Raw genomic sequence first — 23,627 nt, forward strand, 5'->3', positions numbered from 1 at the left:
TCACTGTGTAGGACATTATAGATTTATTTTATTATTTATTTATTTTTTTGGCTGCTTTGGGTCTTCACTGCTGTGTGTGGGCTTTCTCTAGTTGCGGTGAGCGGGGGCTGCTCTTCGTTGTGGTGTGCGGGCTTCTCATTGTGGTGGCTTCTCTTGTTGTGGAGCACGGGCTCTAGGCGCGTGGGCTTCAGTAGTTGTGGCTGGCAGGCTCTAGAGCGCAGGCTCAGTAGTTGTGGCTGGCGGGCTCTAGAGCGCAGGCTCAGTAGTTGTGGCTGGCGGGCTCTAGAGTGTGGGCTTCAGTAGTTGTGGCTTGCGGGCTCTAGAGCACAGGCTCAGTAGTTGTGGCGCATGGGCTTAGTTGCTCCACAGCATTTGGGATCTTCGCGGACCAGGGCTCGAACCCGTGTCCCCTGCACTGGCAGGTGGATTCTTAACCACCGCGCCACCAGGGAAGCCCTGTGTAGGGCATTATAAACTAGTCTATTGTAAAACAATATAGATGACAAGTTTTGTATTCTGAAATCAAATTTAACAGGCTATTATCATCATAATGAAATATTCATATGCTTGTATTTGTAGGATCTCTTAGAGATAAGGGTCGAACTAATGCAGTGGTTGAAGAAATGGAAAGTAGGGGGTGACCTCAAAAAAATGTTAAGGTGTTTCAAGCAATGTAATTTTAATGACTAAAAAAGTGGAAAATAGATGAGAAGGACCAAGGAGGATAGGGAGGTTTCCTACACTGGGAGGCTTATTGGAATGGTGGTGTCATTGCCTATTTAAGGGAATACAGTAGTAGCTGGTGTGAAGAGACAATTAGTTTGACTTTTGAAATACTGAATTTCAGATGTCTACGGGAAGCTCTGCTCTAGGTAAACCTCCCTTTGCTAGGAATGGATAAGGGCAGGAGAGGAGACTGGGAAGGGAGAGTCTAAAACATTGTGTTACGTAAGTGAAGGGAGGGTGAGGTTTTTTTTTTTCCAAATCTTTTTTTTCTTCTTTTTCAAATTTATTTATTTATTTTTGGCTGTGTCGGGTCTTCATTGCTGTGCATAGGCTTTCTCTAGTTGTGGCGAGCAGGGGCTACTCTTTGTTGTGGTACCGGCTTCTCATTGCAGTGGGTTCTCTTGCTATGGAGCAGAGGCTCTAGGTGCGCAGGCTTCAGTAGTTGCAGCGTGTGGGCTCAGTAGTTGTGGCTCGCGGGCTCTAGAGCACAGGCTCAGTACTTGTGGCGCACGGGCTTAGTTGCCCCGCGACATGTGGGATCTTCCTGGAACAGGGATTGAACCCACGTCCCCTGCATTGGCAGGCAGATTCTTAACCACTGCACCACCAGGGAAGTCCAACTCTGAGGTATTTAAATGTAAACAATTTTTAACCTTCTTCAAGTGCAGGCACCCATGCCCCCTCCACCCTCTAAGCATCTCTGTATTATCATTATTTTACTTCAATAATGTCTACAGTTCAGCATTTTAACATGACATGTTAAGATGAAAAAAAACCCTTGAAATGAAGGTGAGAGATAATGTAACAATATGTACCAAGAGATGGGCAACAGAAACGAAGGAATCTAAAAAAGATCTGCAGTGTAACAATCTGTTAGTGTGCCTCTAGCACTGTCTAGGGGAGAAACAGACTAGTGGAGAAAAAAGGATTCAAGAATATGTTGTATTGGACAGAATACAGGATGCTGGTTAAAATACAACCTTTACCACTAACTAGTACTCACATCTATATAGTGCCTCCTATTCACCAGGGACTGTGACAGGTGTTCTAAGTATTTTTATCTTGGAATCATTATGAAAATCCAAAAGCTAGGTTTGTTGGCCCCAAACTGAAGTTAAAGGAACTGAGGATTAAAATGTTAAAAAACTTGTTCAAGGTCAAAGTACAGAAAGTGGAGAATTGCAAGTTCACTCGTACGGGTCTTATTTCAAGGCCAAGGCTCTTTCCACTATAGCCAATAGACCCCAACCTAGTTGTGCATCACAATTGCCTGGAGAACATCAAAACACGTTTTCTGGTTTCCCACTAAAGATTGTCTCAGAAGATAGTTATATTAGTATAGTACTTTTTTCTCAGGGTTGTTGTTAGGATTAAATGTAATAAAGTATATTGCACTGTTTGATAAACTTCAAGTTTAACATAGTCTTCTAATTTAATGATTTTATTATACGTGATTGTCTAATTCCCTTTCTTTTGATTTTATGGTCAGAAAATAATTTTCTGATAAGTAATTAGGCTTACCAAGTGCCTTGAAACCAGAAAAGGGTGCCCAGAACGATGTATTTTGGCTTGATAACCACATTATAAATTAACACATTTAATTTCTAGCTTATAAATCAGCATTCTTGTGAGTCTGACCAGCGCTAGTCAAATTCCCCCAGTTTAATCATCCCTTTGTTAACAGAAAAAACAAAGTTTTGAAATCAGCAAAGCTGACGAATGGAGTTAGAGCAGAACACATAGTTTTAATTGGGAGTAGAATATCAGGTTTTTGTCCTGGAGGTCGGTTTTGTGAATACGTTACAAAATTAACTCATTCTAATGCAAGACCACCTTTTCACAGCGTTAGTAGATGATGTTTTTCTTGGTTCCAACACATCATAGCTAGATTATGTTGAACCAGAAATGTAGTAGGGCTACAACTCCTGTCCCTTTAAAACGCCTCCTCCTCTTCTCACCTCCACTTTCCCCAACAATAGCAGTATGTTTACCAAGAAAGGTCTGGTCTTCTATCCCCAAACAAATTCTAAAGCATTATTTCTACTTGCAAGTAGGGTTTGTAGTACGTTGTATTTAAATTAGCATTCTTCCCCTTCCCACCACGAACTTCTGATAGTTTGCTTGTAGGCAAAGACCCCCACCCTTTTTTTTTTGCAATATTCAAAAAGGCACTCAGCAGGCACTTACTAAATGCATGCTCCTTGAAGAAAAGTTAAGCGGTTTCCCTAAAACCACATAGATCAAAGGAGTGGGGGAAGGGGGGACTCAAAAGTGCCTGTTACACCCAGTCACACTCCCATAATTACCGGAACCGCCTCCATCCCAGCCGTAGGACAGGGCTTTCAACGGGACAAGAAAGGAACACCAGGGAGGTGAGAGCCAGGAAATCGGGAGAGGTGCCTCTCCCGGCATGCTCTGCAACACACTGAGGGGCGCCAGAAATATCCCGGCGTGCATCGGGGAGCGCCCAAGGGCGATGGTTCCCGGCTCCTAGAGGGGCACGCGAAGTTAAAGCGGTAGGTGTGAGCTTACTTAGTTTTGAGACCCCGCTTCCTCCTTTCCCCTTTAGGAACGTAATCCCATAACGGCTGAAAAGGAGGTCCTCTTAACTACCCTCCCTTTCCGCGTGCGAACGACTTTCGGCGCCGCTTCGAGCACGGTGCCAGGTGATTAGTGGTTAGGGGCGGGCCTGAGCCGATCACATGACCAAACCTGGCCGCCAATGACTAGCCGGGTGGTCCAGCAGCGCGAGGATTCCCGGACCCGTGAGCGGAGCGGCGCGTGGGCTCGCTCCGGTCGGCTTTGGCAGGTACGCGCAGGCGCCCTGGTTGCCACGCGCCCCGTCTGTCCCCACGCGCCCAGCGGCGCGTACTTGGCGCGAGGTGTTAAGAGTCTGTCTGGTTGTTTTTGTGGGTGGGGGGGAAGGAGAGGGTTGGGGGGGCGATGGCGTCACGTGGACGCCACAGCCAATCGCACTCCGAGGCGCACCCACAGCTTTCCCCGGCGCCCCGGGGTGCGACGTGTTCAGTGAGGTTCGGCTCTGCCCTGCAGGTCCCAGTACTCTTTCGAAGCGCGTGTGCGGCCTGTAAAGTCAGGCCGCGGGTTTTCGTGGCGTCCTGCTCCACTGTGAGCACGGACGACAAGTTCTCGGCAAAATGGCTGCTGGAAAGAGTCGCCTAGCAGGGGGAGCGCTGGGGCCGCGTGAAGGTCACATGACGAGGTTGGCAGCGCGTGCTGCTGGCGCGGGGAAGGGGGGAGGGTGGAAGGGGGGAGGGTGGAGGGTGGAGGGTGGGAGGGGAGAGGCGTGGCCAGTCATGTGCTCTCGGCTGCGCCGTTCCTTGGTTTTCCAGCGCCTTTGCTTTGGCCGGACTGGCTGCTTTTACTCCTCCCACCTCGAAGCGTGGCAAGCGTTGGTGAGAAGCTGTGTGGTGTGGTGGAATGAGTAGGGTTCTGGGAACGCGGAGACCTCGGGTGTAGGCCTTTGGCTACCTTTGCAGTTAGCAAGTCGTGTTGCCACTCTTGGCCTCTATTTTCTCGTATTTTAGCTCTGTATAGGAGTTTTTTTTTTTTTAAGGCCCTTAAAAGGTGTATGACCTGTACCTCATCCCAGTGTCATGCTGATAGCAAAATAATTAAAAACGAACAGGTGATTAATAATCATGAGACAAGGCGGTCTTCCCACAGGAGAAAACCCACAACAATCCCCCTTCCTCCATCATTACAGGAAACTTGATTTAGGTAACTTGTTATAATATTCTGGGCATGTCTGTCCATATTTAGCAGTAGGATTTATACTCTGTACCTGCCCACTATCTCATTTGAAAGGTATTCTGTCTTTTAGACGTCTAGTCCCTGTGTGTTTTCCTGGAAAGAAATCAAGAGATAAGTAGTATTGTCATAACTGGAGATGGGGAAATAAAAGGAGTTAGAGGGCACATGCCTATGCTCCATAACGCTAACTAGAAAGAAGTCTTATGAACTTGGCGGGCCAATTTTTTGAGGCTTCCTGCTACCAGCCTTTGGTGTTTTTTATAGTTCTCAGCTTCCAGTTTCACCTCTTCATTTTACCAAGGGTCAAGGCCTTAGTGAAATGAAGCAGGCATAAATCATGTATTTTTCATATCATTGCTTATGCTTTATAGTACCCTTTGACATATCTTAAAGAGCCTTTGAATTTTGTGGGAGTACAATCTGGAAAACATTTATTGAGCAATCATAATAATAGTTGTCACTTTTGAACTATTATAATAATAGTTAACATCTTTCTAGTGTAGTACTTTATATGTCTTAATTGATTTACTTCTTGTAACAAACCTGTGTTAATTACTATTTCCATTTTACCAATGAAGGAAACAGCAACAGAGAGATTAAGTAACTTGTACAAGGTCATATGACTGATAATTTACATAATTCCAACCAGTATTCCTTTTGAAAACTTGACATAATGATTCTAAATTTCATTTGGAAGAATGAACTTATAAAGTACAAAAATTTTTGAAAGATGAAAGTTAAAGGGGGGGACTTGTACTAGTGAATATACAAATAAAGCTATGATAATACAATAAGTGGTAACTCTGGAATAGACAGAGCAGTGGGAGAGAATAATAAATCTAGAAATATATAAGACTATTTAGTATTATACAGGTGGCATTTCATGTTGAGAAAGAATTTTGAAATTGTGTTGGAATAATTGGCTAATCATTTGAAAAAAATAAAATGGAATCCTACCTTAAAATGTAAATAAACTAAAATCTGGGTGAATTAAATATAAAATATGAAGTCAAAATTATGCTTTCAAAACAAAAATGGGTGAACAGTTTTCTAATCTTGGCATAGGATGAGCTGTTCTAAGCATGATTGCAAAGGCAGATTGATAGAATTATTACGTAAAACAACCCGTAGTTGGCAACAACACCATCAAGTTAAAAGACAGATTTACTCATTTAGTATTCATTTGACATATTTATTGAGTGTGTACGATGTGACATGCAGTTTTTCAGGTGTAGGGGATCCGATGATAAGTAAAGCCAGGCAAAATGTGGGAAAAAAATTTGCACCGCGTGTTGGACCCAGAAGATTAATGACATGAGTATGTATCTAATAGATTGTCAAAAGACCTGAATAGGTAGATCACACGCATAGAGAAATAAAAATAACTAATAAAGATAAAAATACATTCTTTTCCACTTATAAGCAAATAACACAAAACAACACCCCCCCCCAGCAGATTAGCATACATGTGTTAAAATATTAATATCTAGTATTGGCATAGGAGTGGGGAAATTGGCACATTCATACACTGCTGTTGGTGGGTATTTACATTTGAACATCCTTTCTGGAGCACATTTTGACTATATTTATTGAAAGCATTAATAACCTATATGTCCTTTCACTCAGCTGCTCCTCTTCTTTATTAAGGCACTAATTGGTAAGTTTGCAAAAATGTTCATTAAGAGTTGTCTTCTTTTTTTTTGGCTGTGCCGTGTGGCATACGGGATCTTAGTTCCCTGACCAGGGATGGATCAATGCTCCCTGCATTGGGAGCGTGGAGTCTTAACCACTGGACCACCAGGGAAGTCCCTGTAGTATTTTTTTATAGTAGCAAAAAACTGGAAAAACTTAAGTGTTAAATAATGGGGGATTGGTTAAATAAATAAGATGCCTTCATAGAGGGTCATACTCTGTAGCTAGTAGACATGATAGCGATTTCTAGTAATGACTTGGAAAGCACATTATATATATTGTTAAGTGTAAAAAGCAGGTTATAAAATGATGTGCAGTGTGATCACATTTTTGTAGCAATATACCTCTATGTGTCTGTTTATATAGAAATCTAAAATGGTATATATCAAACAAACTAACGGTGATTTTACTTGAATGGTAGGATTTTTGGATGAATTTAATAAAAAAAACTTGTTATTTTTTGGAACAGTTTTAGGTTTATAGAAAAATTGCAGAGACAGTATAGAGAGTTTCCAAATACCCAGCACCTAGTTTTCCCTATTATTAACATGTTAGTATGGTATATGCGTTGTAATTAATGAAGCAAGATACATGATTATGAACTAAAGTAATAATTTAATCAGATTTCTTTAGTTTTTATCTAATACCCTTTTGCTATTCCAGAATCCCATCTAGGATACCACAATACTTTTTTTAAAATGTACTAATGCTTTGTTGGTGGGTGATATTACAGGGAAGAAGGTGTCAGGGGAAAAAGGAAGTGAGGTAGGGAAAAAGTAAAAACAAATATAAGGCATGTGTGACCCAGATGGCCATAGCTTCGCAAACAAAGCTGGCTGCCTGATCTTCCAAGGCATCTCCAGAGAGTTCATATGAAGCTCTTGCCTCTCAGAACCTTCCGTTACACAACCACAATACTTTTAGCTCTCTTAGGATCCTCTTGGCTGTGATAGTTTCTTAGACTTTTGTTTTTGATGACCTTGATAATTTTGAGGAGTACTGGTCAGATGTCCCTGAGTTGGGATTTGATGTTTTTTTTTATTATTAGACTGGGGTTAGAGTACATACTATCAACATGACTTGTCACTCTTGATGTTGAACTTGATCACCTGCCTGTGAATTTGGTTTTTAAATGTTTGCTTTTCTGTAATTTCTATTTTTAAAAATAATCTGTTACTTGTTTTTGGTATAACAAAAAGTATTTGTTATAATACTCTGGGCATGTCTGTCCATCTTTATCAATAGCATTTATAGTAAACAGTACATTGATAAGCTAATAATATAGAAAGACAATAATAGAAGTTACAGTTAAAGAAAAAATAACTGGCCAAATTGCTGGAAGGGCTAATTATAGAAAGGAATTAAAGGCATTAGTACAGTATAGCTTGTTTTAACAGTCTTTAAACTGTTTTAGGAAGAACAGCCTGGTAACCATGAATTATGCATAACAGGATGAAAATATAAATAAGAGAGGTGAGGCCTATTAGGTAAATTCATTCATTCAACAACAAATAATTAATGAGCCCTACTGTATATTATACCAGGTGTAGGGATTGAGCAGTGAAGAAGGCAATGTCTTATTTATAGTGGGAATTTATAGTCTAGTAGATAGACAATAAAGTAATAAATAATATGATTTCAGATATTGTCAAAGTGCTGTGAATAAAATAGTACTATTGGATAGAGAGTGGTGGTGGTAGGCTTGGTGGTTCTTTTACATAGGTCACGAGGTAAGGATTTTCTGAGGTAACATTTGAGGATAAAGAGACCTGAATGATAAGGAGCAAGCCATGCTAACATGTGGAGCATTTCAAGCAGCGGGAATACTAATGCAAAGATTCTGGGGCAAGAATCAGTTTGGGATTTTTCAAGGAAGTGCAGGAAGGCTAGTGTGCTAGAGTTTGGAGACTGCTGCAGTGTTAATTGGTGGTGGTGGCAGTGGTAGGGTAGGGTGGCAGGAAATGACACTGGGAAGCTGGTGGGTCTCAGATGGTATAGAGCCTTGTAGACCAGAAGGGCTTTGTATTTTATTCTAAGTGTGGTGGGATCCATTGGACAGTTTTAGGAAGAAAAATTATACAATATAATTTATGTTTTAAAAAGATTACTTTGACTACTGTAGAGGAAAGAGGGGCAGCAGGAGACCATTCAGGAAGCCATTGGAATGGTATGATGAAGTATGGTGGCTTTGGGTCAGGGAGGCAGTGATGGGGACAGTGAGAAGGGGTTGGATTCAGGGTATATGTGGAAGGTAGAACCAATAGAATTTGCTGATAGATTAGTTGTGAGAGGTGAAAGAAAAAGAGGGATCAAAGATTATTGCAAGGTTTTTAGCTAGAGCAACTAGTGCCAGGTAGAGAGATGGAAAACTGGAAGGAGCTAGTTTGGGGTTTAAAATGAACAGTTTAGTTGGATACGTTGAATTTGAGATGCTCACTGGTTATCCAGGAATAGATAGTTGATTGTTCAGTCTAGAGCCCGGAGTCAAAGTCATGGCTGTGAATATACATTTGGGATGTCATCAATACATAGATGGTGTTTAAAAACCTGGCTCTGGTGAGAAGAGGGCCAGTGACTGAGCCCTGAGACTAAGCTGAAAGCATGGACAGAGGAATAAGTCACACTTAGATTTCTTTTGTGTCTGCATCAGCACAGTATTTACTGTGTCTATATGATGTTATATTAAATAAAGCCTTTGAGATGGTTGTAATGTACCTTAGGCTCTTCCTGCTACATAAACTGATTCTTCAGGTTTTTGTGTCTGTCCTACTTGAAGATTTCTGCCTTCTCTACGTTACCTGGGGGCATAAACTCCAAATTTCATAGTTTAGCATACCAGACCTATCATTGTTGAACTCTACCCTACCTTTCTCTCTTTATCCTCTTTCCTCTTTATCATTCCTGTCATGCCCAACATGTTCTGCATGTGTATAGCCCTTTATTTGCCTAGAATCCTCTTTTCTACCCCTCTTCCTGCTTATTGCCTCAAACTCCTACTCAGTCTTCAATGTGTAGCTTAAATTTGCTATATAATTTCCCCAGATTTCCACAGATAGAAGTTGGCTCTTCCATGCACAGTACTTCCTCAGCTCTGTTGTTGGTACTTTAATTTATAGCAGAATAAAGTTGGTTGATTTTTTTTTTTAAACTTTGAAAGACATTTATTTATTTATTTTTAAAATTAATTTATTTATTTTTGGCTGCGTTGGGTCTTCATTGCTGTGCGTGGGCTTTTTTTAGTTGCGGCGAGCGGGGGTTATTCTTCGTTGCGGTGCGCGGGCTTCTCATTGAGGTGGCTTCTCTGGTTGTGGAGCATGGGCTCTAGGTGCATGGGCTTCAGTAGTTGTGGCTCGTGGGCTCAGTAGTTGTGGCTCGCGGGCTTTAGAGCTCACTCTCAGTAGTTGTGGCGCACAGGCTTAGTTGCTCTATGGTATGTGGGATCTTCCCAGACCAGAGCTTGAACCCGTGTCCCCTGCATTGGCACGCGGATTCTTAACCACTGCGCCACCAGGGAAGCCCCAAGTCGGTTGATTTTGATTCATTTGTTTCCCCAGTGCTTGGTATGCCCAATCTAATGCTTTGAAAAAGTTGAGAAGTTTTGTTTTGGCGAAAGAGAGTAAATAACTAAAACTAGATCTTATAATACTAGATGTTATAATATACAATCATATGGATCATTAGCTGAGATATTTAGATTTTTTTAATGGTTTTATGAGTTGTTGGTTTTAATGATATTTATTGTGATGGAATTTAGCCAGTACAAAGTTTAATGAAATGATGTCAGTTAGAAGTCTTAGTTCAGAGACATTTTAGGAATGGTTTAATCTCTAGAGTTGAATAATGCTTATTCTTTGGAGGCAAGCTATTATATAATAAATTTTTCCTCCACTTGCCCACTTTCCCACCCACCTTCTCAGGAGTCAGGAATTTTATTTTAACATTACACATGTTCTTTGAGCTTTTTGCTAGAGGAGAAACCTAATGTAATAAATCCAGTAGAATTAGCAGTACTCAGCCCAGAAATGTCCTTTTAATTGTTGCACAGAGAGAGGCTTAATGGTGTGTATTGTAGGTGTGAGGGTTTCAGTCTGTGAACTCAAGTAGGGTTAATTAATTTGTCATTCAATTGTAAGCATGTATTGAGCACCCACCATATATGGGCACTGTATGAGGTGCTGTGGGGGACACACAAAAGAAGTAAAAGTCATGGTTCCCTGCACACGAATCCCTGACAATTTAGTCAAGGAACTGAAACATAACATTAAAAAGGAATTTAATCTTAACAAACAGTATATCAGTAAGTGCAAAGTACTGTGGTATAAATCAAAGACTTTGCATTTCTTAAGCCCATAATTATATTCTCAGAGCTATATGCAGTCTTATCTTGCATCAGTTTTCAACATTTTGACCTGACTTGCAAGCTCTGCATTTTCACTTGTCCTTTAATATTTTTAGTTTCAAAAAGATACTATTGATTTGACTCTTAAAAAACATTTTTTTTTAAGTTAGTAAATCTTTTTTTTTTAAAAATTTATTTATTTATTGGGCTTTGCTGTGTCTTAGTTGCGGCACGTGGGATCTTTAATTGCGGCATGTGTTCCCCGACCAGGGATGGAACCTGGGCCCCCTGCATTGGGAACATGGAATCTTAGCCACTGGACCACCAGGGAATCCCTGATTTGACTCTTTGATGTGTTGAAAGCCCTGTATAGGAAAAGAGTGCCCTGCCAGTACATTGCTTTCCAACATTTTATTCCTTCACGTCTGTAAAGCAAATAGGTAATTTGAAAAGGTGGAATGCCATTTAGTCTTTACAAGTGTGATAGATATAGTTTTGCTGTGTGTAGGTTTTCTTAGACATATTTTCTCCTAACTGAGGCTATGGGGGTTGGGCGGTGGGGGGAGGGTAGAAGAGTATAGAACCTAGAGAAGAAATTGTGTGTGTGTATGAATATGAGTTTAAAAGCACTTATTTTGGGATTTGGATTATAAAAGCAGTGTTCTTTTCATTTGAGAAGATATGAAAAACATAGATAAGCACAAAGAAGAAATAAAAATATGCTAACTCCCACTGTTAACCTTATTGGTATGCTTCTAGGCTTTTTTTTTTTATTAGCAAGTTTTGTTTTTTAATAAATAAAATGAATAGTTCAGCTACCTTTAGAAATGAGTAGATAATTGTCTTTACGTAAGGTGGATCTAATCAGATTACTCTCAATAAAATTCTTTGGTAGCTTCTCATAATAAATGCAATCACGTTGAGGCAAGTTCAGATTCTTTAGCCTAGTACATACAGCCCTCTACCTTACAGGTTATCTCATTTACCATGTGTCTCCCTTGTACACATCTTTGTTCTATCCATACTACATGTACTACTTGCAGGCCTCTAGACCAGGGGTTGGTAGACTTTTTCTGTAAAGGGCCAGATAATAAATATTTTAAACTTTGTGGGCCTTACTGTTTTTGTCAACAACTACTCACCTGTGCTGTGGTAGCATGAAGGCAGCTATCGACAGTATGTAAATGAATGATCATGGCTGTGTGCAGGGAAACTTTATGGACACTAAAATTTGAATTTCATGTAATTTTTGCATGTCATAAAATTTTATTTCAACCGTTAAAGAATGTAAAAAGCATTCTTAGTTTGTGGGCTATATAAAAAAAGATGGCAGGACATGGCCTATGGGGTTGTAGTTTGCTGACCCCTGTTCTAGACTGCCACGATTTCTGTACCTCTGCCTTTATTCACTTGTCCCTCACCTCCATTTCTTTCCCTAGTATGACTGTCTTGTTTAGAACTCATTTTAGATGTCATAGTCTCAGGGAAGTTAGAATTTTTTACATCTTTTTCTGGTGATAGAAGTGCTATTCAAACCTCTATTACTGTATTTATTTGACTATTTAAAAAAATTATAGTAAAATACGTATAATATAAAATGTACTGTTTTAACCATTTTTAAGTGTACAGTTCTTTGCACTAAGTATTTTCACATTGTTGTGCAGTCATCACCACCATCCATCTCCAGAGTTTTCATCTCTCCAAGCTGAAACTCTGTACCTATAAAATGCTAATTTATCATTCTCCTCTTGCCCTAGTCCCTGGCACACCATTCTATTTCTGTCTCTGTTAACTTGACTACTGCAGATACCCCACATAAGTGAAATCATACAAAATATTTGTGTTTGTGGAACTGGCTTATTTCACTTAGCCTAATGTCTTCAAGGTTCATCTCTGTTGTACCATGTTTTAGAATTTCCTTTCTTTTTAAGGCTGAATAATATTCCATTATATGTATATACCACATTTTTTGTGTATCCATTCATCTGTTGATGGACATTTGGGTTGGCTCTAGCTTTTGGCTATTGTGAATAATGCTGCTATCAACATGGATGTACAAACATCTCTTCGAGTCTCTGCTTTCAGTTCTTTTGAGTATATATCTAGAAGTAGAATTGCTGGATCATATGGTAATTTTGTATTCAATTTTTTGAGGAACTGCAATGGCTGCATCATTATGACTAAGTTTTTAATTTTTTTCTGTTGTAGTTTCTTTTTTTAATTGGAGTATAATTGCTTTACAATGTTGTGTTAGTTTATGCTATACAACGAAGTGAATCAGCCATATGTATACCTATATCCCTTCCCTCTTGGACCTCCCTCCACCCCCATCCCACCCATCTGGGTCGTCACAGAGCACGAGCTGAGCTTCCTGTGCTTTATAGCATATTCCCACTAGCTATATATTTTACGTATGGTAGTGTATATATGTCAATTCTAATCTCCCAATTCGTCCCACCCTTGCCTTCCCACGCTGTGTCCACATGTCCGTTCTCTACTTCTTTGTCTCTATTCCTGCCCTGCAAATAGGTTCATCTGTACCATTTTTCTAGATTCCACATATATGCATTAATTTGATATATGTTTTTTTCTTTCTGGCTTACTTCACTCTGTATGACACACTCTAGGTGCATCCATATCTCTACAAATGACCCAATTTCATTCATTTTTATGGCTGAGTAATATTCCATTGTATATATGTACCACATCTTCTTTATCCATTCATCTGTCGTTGGACATTTAGGTTGTTTCCATGTCCTGGCTATTGTAAACAGTGCTGCAGTGAACATTGGGGTACATGTGTCCTTTTGAATTATGTTTTTTTCAGGGTATATAACCAGTAGTGGGATTGCTGGGTCATATGGTAGTTCTGTTTTTAGGTTTTTAAGGAACCTCCATACCGTTTTCCACAGTGGCTGTATCAATTTACATTCCAGCCAACAGTGCAAGAGGGTTCCCTTTTTTCCACATCCTCTCCAGCATTTATTGTTTGTGTATATATATATATTTTTTCAGTTTATTTATTTATTTATTGGCTGCATTGGGTCTTGGTTGCTGCGTGTGGGCTTTCCCTAGTTGCGGCGAGTGGGGGCTACTCTCTGTGATGTGCCGGCTTCTCATCGCAGTGGCTTCTCTTATTGCGGAGCACGGGCTCTAGGCACGCGGGCTTCAATAGTTGTGGCACATGGGATCAGTAGTCATGGCTTGTGGGCTCTAGAGCACTGGCTCAGTAGTTGTGGTGCACGGGCTTAGTTGCTCCACGGCATGTGGGATCTTCCCGGACTAGGGCCCAAACATGTGTCTCCTGCATTGACAGGTGGATTCTTAACCACTACGCCATCAGGGAAGCCCTGTTTGTATTTTCTTTTTTTTTTTTTTTTTTTTTTGCGGTACGTGGGCCTCTCACTGTTGTGGCCTCTCCCGTGGTGGAGCACAGGCTCTAGACGCGCAGGGTCAGCAGCCATGGCTCACGGGCCTAGCTGCTCTGCGGCATGTGGGATCTTCCTGGACCGGGGCATGAATCCGTGTCCCCTGCATTGGCCGGCGGACTCTCAACCACTGCGCCACCAGGGAAGCCCTGTATATTTTTTTGATGATGGCCATTCTGACCAGTGTGAGGTGATACCTCATTGTAGTTTTGATTTGCATTTCCCTAATAATAAGTGATGTTGAGCATCTTTTCATGTGCCTGTTGGCCATGTGTATGTCTTCTTTGGTGAAATGTCTATTTAGGTCTTCTGCTCATTTTTTAATTGGGTTGTTTTTTTTTGATGTTGAGCTCCATGAGCCGTTTGTATATTTTGGAGACTAATCCTTTGTCTGTTGCTTCATTTGCAAATATTTTCTCCTATTCTGAGAGTTGTCTTTTTGTCTTGTTTATGGTTTCCTTTGCTGTGCAAGAGCTTTTAAGTTTAATTAGGTCCCATTTGTTTATTTTTGTTTTTATTTTCATTAGGAGGTGGGTCAAAAAAGCTCTTGCTGTGATTTATGTCAAAGAGTGTTCTTCCTATGTTTTCCTCTAAGAGTTTTGTAGTGTCCGGTCTTATATTTAGGTCTTTAATCCATTTTGAATTTATTTTTATGTATGGTGTTAGGGAGTGTTCTAATTTCATTCTTTTACATGTAGCTGTCCAGTTTTCCCAGCACCACTTTTTTTTTTTTTTTTTTTTTTTTTGCGGTATGCGGGCCTCTCACTGTTGTGGCCCCTCCCGCTGTGGAGCACAGGCTCCGAACGTGCAGGCCGAGCGGCCATGGCTCATGGGTCCAGCCACCCCGCGGCATGTGGGATCCCCCCGGACCGGGGCACGAACCCGCGTCCCCTGCATTGGCAAGCGGACTCTCAACCACTGCGCCACCAGGGAAGCACCCAGCACCACTTATTGAAGAGGCTGTCTTTTCTTCATTGTATGTTCTTGCCTCCTTTGTCATAAATTAGGTGCCCATGTGTGCGTGGTTTATCTCTGGGCTTTCTATCTCATACCATTGATCTATATTTCTGTTTTGGTGCCAGTACCGTACTGTCTTGATTACTGTAGCTTTGTAGTATAGTTTGAAGTTGGGGAGCCTGATTCCTCCAGCTCTGTTTTTCTTTCTCAAGATTGCTTTGGCTATTCAGGGTCTTTTGTGTTTCCATACAAATTGTAAAATTTTTTGTTCTAATTCTGTGGAGAATGCCACTGGTAATTTGGTAGAGATTGCATTGTATCTGTAGATTGCTTTGGGTAGTACAGTCATTTTCACAATATTGATTCTTACAATCCAAGAACATGGTATATTTCTCCATCTGTTTGTGTCATCTTTGATTTCTTTCATCAGTGTTTGATAGTTTTCTGAGTATAGGTCTTTTGCCTCCTTAGGTGGGTTTAATCCTAGATATTTTATTCTTTTTGTTGCAATGGTAAATGGGATTGTTTCCTTAATTTCTCTTTCTGATCTTTTCGTTGTTAGTGTATAGGAATGCAAGAGATTTCTGTGCATCAGTTTTGTATCCTGAAACCTTACCAAATTAATCGATTAGTTCTAGTAGTTTTCTGGTGCCGTCTTTAGAATTTTCTCTGTATAGTATCATGTCATCTGCAAACAGTGACAGTTTTACTTCTTTTCCAATTTGTATTCCTTTTATTTGTTTTTCTTCTCTGATTGCCATGGCTAGGACTTCCAAAACTATGTTGATTAATAAGAGTGGTGAGAGTGGACATCCTTGTCTTGTTCCTGATTTTAGTGGAAATGCTTTTAGATTTTCACCATGGAGAATGATGTTTGCTGTGGGTTTGTCATATATGACCTTTATTATGTTGAGGTAGGTTCCCTCTATGCCCATTTTCTGGAAAGTTTTTATCTTAAACACCATAAATGGGTGTTGAATTTTGTCAAGGGTTTTTCTGCATCTGTTGAGATGATCATGTGGTTTTTATTTGTTAATTTGTTAGTATGGTGTATCACATTGATTGATGTGTGTATATTGAAGAATCCTTGCATTCCTGGGATAAATCCCACTTGATTATGGTGTATGATCCTTTTAATGTGTTGTGGATTCTGTTTGCTAGTATTTTGTTGAGGATTTTTGTGTTTATGTTCATGAGTGACATTGGTCTCTAATTTTCTTTTTTTGTGATATCTTTGTCCAGTTTTGGTATCAGGGTGATAGTGGCCTTGTAGAACGGGTTTGCAGGTATTCCTCTCTCTGCAATTTTTTGGAAGAGTTTAAGAAGGATAGGTGTTAGCTCTTCTCTAAATGATATAATTCACATTGAATATGGTAATTCTATATTTAGTTTTTAGAGGAAGTTCAATGCCTTCATCATTATGACTGAGTTTTTTAAAATAAACTGTTTTGGGGAATAATTTTAGATTTATAGAGAAGTTGCAAGGATTATATAGAGTTTCTTGCTACTCCTCACCCAGTTTTCTCTAATGTTAACATCTTACATTACCAGGGTACGTTTGTCAAAACTGAGAAACCAACATTGGTACTATTAAGTAAACTGCAGACTTTATTTGGATTTTATTAGTTTTTCCATTAATGTCCTTATTATGTTTCTGGATGCACTTGAGGATACTACATTGCATTTAGTCGATGTTTTGTTTTATTTATTTATTTTTAGTCTATATGTTTTTTATTGTTTCCCTAGTACTTAGCACAGAGCATGGTACATAATAGAGCACAGTGTTTCTTGAATGAATTAATCATCTTTTAATTTTTCTCTCTTGGGGAATGTTCATTAACTTTCCTTTAGATTTACTTAACTGATTTATTTACCCTTATATCTTTTCATTCCTTGACTGTTTCTAAGGTCTGTTGCAATTTTTTTTTCACTAATTTTTTTTGAGGAAAAGTAATCATGGTATATGTGGCAAAGACCGCTAACTGTCTATTCACATCTGCTCTCTCCTTGGTGTGCATTGCTAGTCAGAATCCCCCAGTCTCCTTTGCAGTTTGATGAGACCACAATGACTTAAATTTTCTCTAGTGGAATGTGACTGGAAATGGGCCTGACGTCCTTCATGTGTTCCTCTTTGTCCGCCTCTCCTGGCTATCTGGGATCCAACATCAGGGACAACCTTGGAAGCCTTGTACTCAAGATGGCGGAACTGCTGTCAACCTGAGTCCTAGAATGACTCTGGAAGAGAACTGGCTTAACTAATGACCTGAATATTCACTCACCAGGGTAATATTTTGAGATCAGTTTGTTAGCCTGCCCTACCCTTTCTAATAAGTGTGTTATGTGGTCAGCTCTGAATAGGATCTATATGAACGTTGAGTATTTATCTAATTAGAATTATATAATTATATTGGAAAGCCTGGGGGATGGGAAGTGTGCACATGTATGGAAATATGAAGTGGAAGGAGAGGTAAATCTGATCTATAATGGGAAGTTAATAGTGCCTAAAACTGGAGAAAAGAAATGGAAAAAGCATATTGTGATATGGAGGTATATGGCAGAAGATTCATTCACAAAAGTTGAAAATTTTTGCCCCTTGGCGTTGGGAAATTGTTGGGGTAGAGGACCATTTTTTTAAAAAAATAAATTTATTTATTTTATTTTATTATTTATTTATTTTATTTATTTTATTTTTGGCTGCGTTGATCTTCGTTGCCGCACACGGGCTTTCTCTAGTTGCAGCGAGCGGGGGCTATTCTTCGTTGTGGTGTGCGGGTGTCTCATTGCGGTGGCTTCTCTTGTTGTGGAGCATGGGCTCTAGGTGCGTGAGCTTCAGTAGTTGTGGCACATGGCCTCAGTAGTTGTGGCTCCCGGGCTCTAGAGTGCAGGCTTAGTAGTTGTGGTGCATGGGCCTTGTTGCTCCGCGGCATGTGGGATCTTCCTGGGCCAGGGCTCGAACCCGTGTCCCCTGCATTGGCAGGCGGATTCTTAACCACTGCACCACCAGGGAAGCCCAAGGACCATTGTTTTTTGTAATAAGCCTTTGTACTTATTCAACTCTTTATGTTCATGGATAACTTTGATAAAAACAAAAATTCAATTAAAGATATTTGGTAAAGAACAACCACAAAAAACCCCAGTCAAATTCAGATTCTCCTTTATAGAAGCCACAAAGTTGATCAGTTTTTGCTAAATAAATCTGGTAACAGGGAGCTTTACCACTTCATGAGGAAACTTGTTTCATTGTTGGGTAGTTTTAGAGGTCAGAAGGTTATTCCTTATGCTGATGTGAAACCTTCTATAGAAACTTCCATTCCAGGACCCTCTAGAATATATGGAATAGTCTATATCTGCTTTCATGACAACCTTCAAGTGATTCTTTAAATTATCTTCATAATCTACCCCATATCATTTTTTAAAAAATAAATTTATTTATTTATTTATTTTTGGCTGTGTTGGGTCTTCGTTGCTGCGCGCGGGCCTTATCTAGTTGCGGCGAGGGGGGGCTATTCTCTGTTGTGGTGCGCGTGCTTCTTATTGTGGTGGCTTCTCTTGTTGCAGAGCACAGGCTCTAGGGTGCGTAGGCTTCAGTAGCGGCGGCCTTTGGGCTCAGTAGTTGTGGCTCGCGGGCTCCAGAACACAGGCTCATCAGTAGTTGCGGCTCACAGGCTTATTTGCTCTGCGGCATGTGGGATCTTCCCGGACCAGGAATTCAACCCATGTCCCCTGCATTGGCAGGTGAATTCTTTTTTTTTTTCTTTTTAACATCTTTATTGGAGTATAATTGCTTTACAATGGTGTGTTAGTTTCTGCTGTATAACAAAGTGAATCAGTTATACATATACATACATCCCCATATCTTCTCCCTCTTGCATCTCCCTCCCACCCTCCCTGTCCTGCCTCTCTAGGTGGACACAAAGCTGATCTCCATGTGCTATGCGGCTGCTTCCCACTAGCTATCTGTTTTACATTTGGTAGTGTATATATGTCCATGCCACTCTTTCACTTCGTCCCAGCTTACCCTTCCCCCTCCCTGGGTCCTCAAGTCCATTCTCTGGGTCTGCGTCTTTATTCCTGTGGCAGGCGGATTCTTAACCACTGCGCCAGCAGGGAAGTTCCTACCCCTACATCTTAAATTTTCTAGGCAATGATAATGAAAATCGTCTTTGATTTTGAGACTGATTATCACCAAATCCTTCCAAATTCTGGTTCACTGGCTCGTGACTGTCCTGTAGATGTTGAGTTTTTGGTTCTGCTGCAATTGGCTGTGCTGCACAAACCTTTACTGCCTGGTGGCCTTAATGTGCAGCCGGTGTTCCTGTGTGATCTTCTCAAGAGCTGACCTCAGTGGTGCCTTTGGGATTATCAGTGTTGACCTTATAACTGCACTTATTGTCCTGTTTGCTTCTCCTGATACCACTGAAGTTCCTATTAAGTTTCCGAAAGGTTAGCCTCATGCTTTTAATTTCTTACAGAAGACTTACAAGGAATTTGAGAAAAGTTTCTCCGGGCTTGGTAGTGCACTATCACATAGTGCCAGAGGATTCCTTCCTTGCCAGTAGTCAGCCAGCGTTCCTGAATAGAGCCCATGTACTTCTACTCTCTCTCACGTCAATAAGAATTCTCTTTTCTACTTGAGATTTTGCCTGGAGTGATTGGATATGGCCTGTTTCCTTATTATTTAAGCATGTTAGTTCTAATGTTCTGGGCTCCTACTGTCAGTTTTAAAGTCCTCCTGCAGGGAATTTCCTGGTGGTCCAGTGGTTAGGACTCCATGCTCTCACTGCCAAGGGCACGGATTCAGTCCCTGGTCAGGGAACTAAGATCCTGCAAGCTGTGTGGTGTAGCACCACCACCCCCGCAAAAAAAAAAAAAAAGTCCTTCTGCAAACCTAACAGCTCACTGCCTACCCTGCCCAAATTCCTCTTGAGAGGGAAATCACTCCCACCCTAGTCCTTTGTTGCACTTATAGCAAAGGCTGGACATAACATGTGTTGAAGAGTAGAGAAATATTAAGTAAATTGTGGCATTAAAAGTGAAAAACACGTATTAAATACTGTGTAGCAACTTGCAAAATATGTTTTCAAAATAATGTTAAATGAAGAGTAGAACCCAAATTGCAAAGACCTGCTTTAAATTATGCAAAAAACCCCAAAGCCTATAAAAATATATACACATGTGTGTAGAAATTCAGAGGAATAAAAAGTCATGGTCAGTGGTAAGATTATAGGTATCTGAAATTATGTATTGATTTTCTGTGTTCTTCGTTAGCATGCAGGCTCTAAGAAGTCAGGGATTTTGGTCTGTCCTAGAACAGTGCCTGGCCTGTAGTAGTTTTTCAACAAATCTTTGTTGATTATTTAATGAATTGAATGTGGAGATTTCTTTTTGATGGTTTTCATGTTTAATGCTATAGTAATGCTTGTTTAAATTAAAACAAAAACAAAAATTAAAAAGGAAATTCCCAATGATTTCAACCTTTTGAAAATACATTATAGTTTCTGCATATTCTCAACACCCTTGTTGGCCTTTTCTGGTCCTCTTAAAAGGTGATGCCTCAGACAGGATATACTAGTCCAGATTTTGGCAAGCCAGTCCAGCATATAGAGGAATATTTTCTTCTCAGGATCTGGATACCACATCTCTATTTTACTTTATTTTTTTTTTAGTGGTAGGAGTATGGTTTATTAAGCTGTGCCTTAGTATAGGCGCTGGGGCTTGCCCATGGTGCTCTTAATGTACAGAGTCTGGACGTTCTGCCAATTTTTCTTGAGCAATGACACCAGGAAGTTGACAGCTAAGTGGATGTTGTACACAGGCTCATCACTTGTCATCTTCACGTGGCCAACAGCCACTGCCAGACACAACACCTTCTTCATCTGGAACTTGATCGTGGACTTCACTTAATCAACTTTGGCCACCATGTTCTCATTATGGGTCAGCAAGGAAGGGAATTTGCCAGCCTTATTCAGGCCAGGGCCCAGAATTTGTGGGATCTGCTTGATCAGAGGCTCTGAAGCCAAAAAAGCATCATACTTCTTGGGCAGCTTCCTGACCAGTTTCTTATCCTTGTTGAGTTTCTTTAGTGCCTTCATGTCCATATGGGGGATATCCACAGCCTTGGCCTCATCACACAGTGCTGCTGGTGCCCCAGAACACATATAGAGAACTTGGGGCAGGGAGTGGACTTAAGCCTGACGGCGCCTGAGAAGCGTTTGTCCTTCTGAGGGTTATAGTTCTTCAGGCTGATCTGAAGCTGCACCGTCTCCAAAAACTTCTGGCACTTTCACTGGTTCCCATGCAGGACTTCCTGCACTGCCTTGTAGAGGGTGTCGCGGGAGACTTTGCTGCTCATGGTGCCTCGTGCTGAGATAAGCGGAAAAGAGCCACACCTCCATTTTAGAGTTTTTTGCAGATGTGACCCACTGTTGGCTTATACTGAACTTAGTTTGTTGGTATTTAAAACTTTAGTTTTGCTAATACATTATAACAATTTCCAGGTCTTTCCCAATAAGTATTTACCTGCTGATATAACAGAACTGGCCATCTTGCCTTTCATGTTTTTTTGTTTTCACTGTCCACCTTCATTGGAAATGCTAAGTAGCAGAACATTCAAAAGTTGGGCAGCCAGAGGATAAAAGAAGCAAAACCTCTGGAAAGTCTACACATTTTATAATTATCTCCAAATACTTTAATGATGACTATACATTTTCTAGGTGCTTTCTTCAGAATTCCTGAAATGGTAGGAAGTTAAGTACTTAGATAAAAATCAGAAACTCATCTTTTGGTTCTGTCTTCAAATAGTGTTGAAAACCTGTTTTTTCCAGGAAAGTGAGCCATTGCAGTCTTACCTTTATTTTCCAAATGCTTATCAACTGCCATCAGCTCTCCTCTTTTTTTTTTTGTTTTTTGGCGGTACGCGGGCCTCTCACTGCTGTGGCCTCTCTTGCCGCGGAGCACAGGCTCCGGACGCGCAGGCTCAGCGGCCATGGCTCATGGCCCCAGCCGCTTCGCGGCACGTGGGATCCTCCCGGACCGGGGCACGAACCCACGTCCCCTGCATCGGTAGGCGGACTCTCAACCACTGTGCCACCAGGGAATCCCAGCCCTCCATTTTTCATGGCCATCATTGTTTCTTATATTCATAGACCAGGTGCTGGCAAATTTTTTCTGTAAAGGTCCAGATAATAAATATTTTAGGCTTTGTGGGCCAGAGGGTCTCTGCCTTAACAACTCATCTGTGCTATTGTATCTCAAAACCAGCCACAGACAATACATAAATGAATGGATGTGACCGTGTTCCAGTAAAACTATTTACAAAAGTAGGCATCAGACCTAGTAGTTTGATGATCCCTATCATATACCCACCACCTTTACCATCTAAGAAAATAGAATAGGAGGACTCTATGGTGGAACTCATTTTCTTTTAGAATTTTTGAAGGACCTGCTTCTAGTGTTCCTTTTGAAAAGTCCCTTGCTCTTCTAATTTCGTGATCCTTTTAACATTTTATTTATTTATTTACTTACTTCATGTTCCTTTTTTTTTTTTTTTTTGCGGTACGCGGGCCTCCCACTGTTGTGGCCTCTACCCTTGCGGAGCACGGGCTCCGGACGCGCAGGCTCAGCGGCCATGGCTCACGGGACCAGCCGCTCCGCGGCATGTGGGATCTTCCCAGGCCGGGGCACGAACCCGCGTCCCCTGCTTCGGCAGGCGGACTCTCAACCACTGCGCCACCAGGGAAGCCCTCGTGTTCCTTTTTTTAAACCAGTCATTTTTTCCCCCCTCCCTTTGTGAAGGCGTCTCGTTCCCACCACTTTCTCATCACTTTCCTCCTCAGTACAGTGGAGATAATAATGTCTACTTTAGGCTTGCTGTGAGAATTGATAAGAATGTAAAGTGCTGAAAACAATGCTTGGCATATAGTAAGCACTTAGTAAATATTTGTTGCTATTATCATCAACATCATCAATATTTTACAAACTGAAATGCCTTTTGCAGTGTTTTGACAGCCCATAACTACCTCCTGGAACTTTTCCTGGAACTGTGGAGTCTTGATTTCATAGACAAAGTGTGGGATAGCTTGAAGTGATACTCTAGGGCTTTAGGATTAAGGAGTGGGAATGGGATAGTCCATAGCCCTGAGCCTAATATAGAGGTTGGAAAATCATAAGAATTTTGTCGCAAGTTGCACTCACTAAATTTGGAAAGAGAGGTCAGAGTACACATGTACGTTTCTCCTCCTCCTCCCAGGATTATGCATGTTAGTGTCAATCAGACTGTTTTCCACGCTGTTAACTGTATTTATATTTTCAAAATGAAAGCTTTTCAGCACTGCAGGTTACTTCCCAGTTCTTTTTAAAGGGTTGTAACTGCGCTTTTATTTTAAATAGTTCTAGTTCTTGCAACCAGCATTTTATATTGCCAGTAAGAATTTAAGATAATTAGATCAATAGAGGTAACCACAGTGCCATTTTGAAATAGTAGATTTGAAAAAAGCAGATTTTTCCAGATTGAAATATTTTCATGCAGAAGCATACTTTATTTTCTCAAGTTCTCCTTAATTCTGTTTCTTGAGTATACTCTGCCTTCTGAGTGGCATGCTAGTAAAGATGTGGATAGGAACAGACATTCTTGTGTCATCTTTATGGAAAATAGGGAATCATTATAAAAATTAATTACTATTTGTTTAAACATTTTTATTTATTTATTTATTTAT

General features: G+C 40.6%; 1 protein-coding gene and 1 pseudogene across 5 annotated transcripts in view; one reads left to right on the plus strand and one right to left on the minus strand.

The window, feature by feature from the left end:
* Nucleotides 1–2,954: 2,954 nt before the first annotated feature.
* The window catches only part of MGA (MAX dimerization protein MGA), a 159,103-nt gene continuing 138,430 nt past the window's right edge, over nucleotides 2,955–23,627 (plus strand). The window contains exon 1 of one of the 4 annotated variants that reach the window (XM_079914793.1): nucleotides 2,955–3,242. The gene's annotated coding sequence lies outside the window, so the exon portion shown is untranslated. Of the gene's footprint in view, nucleotides 3,243–3,455; nucleotides 3,536–3,596; nucleotides 3,947–4,058; nucleotides 4,140–23,627 lie in introns of those variants that run through there. The other 3 variants (XM_079914782.1, XM_079914797.1, XM_079914796.1) reach the window with 3 other exon arrangements.
* LOC307182507 (large ribosomal subunit protein uL1-like) lies at nucleotides 19,214–21,265 on the minus strand (annotated as a pseudogene). The gene has a single exon. The product of its transcript is annotated as a large ribosomal subunit protein uL1-like (transcript).

The sequence above is a fragment of the Stenella coeruleoalba genome, assembly GCF_951394435.1.
Source record: "Stenella coeruleoalba genome assembly, chromosome: 2".
Lineage (NCBI taxonomy): Eukaryota > Metazoa > Chordata > Mammalia > Artiodactyla > Delphinidae > Stenella > Stenella coeruleoalba.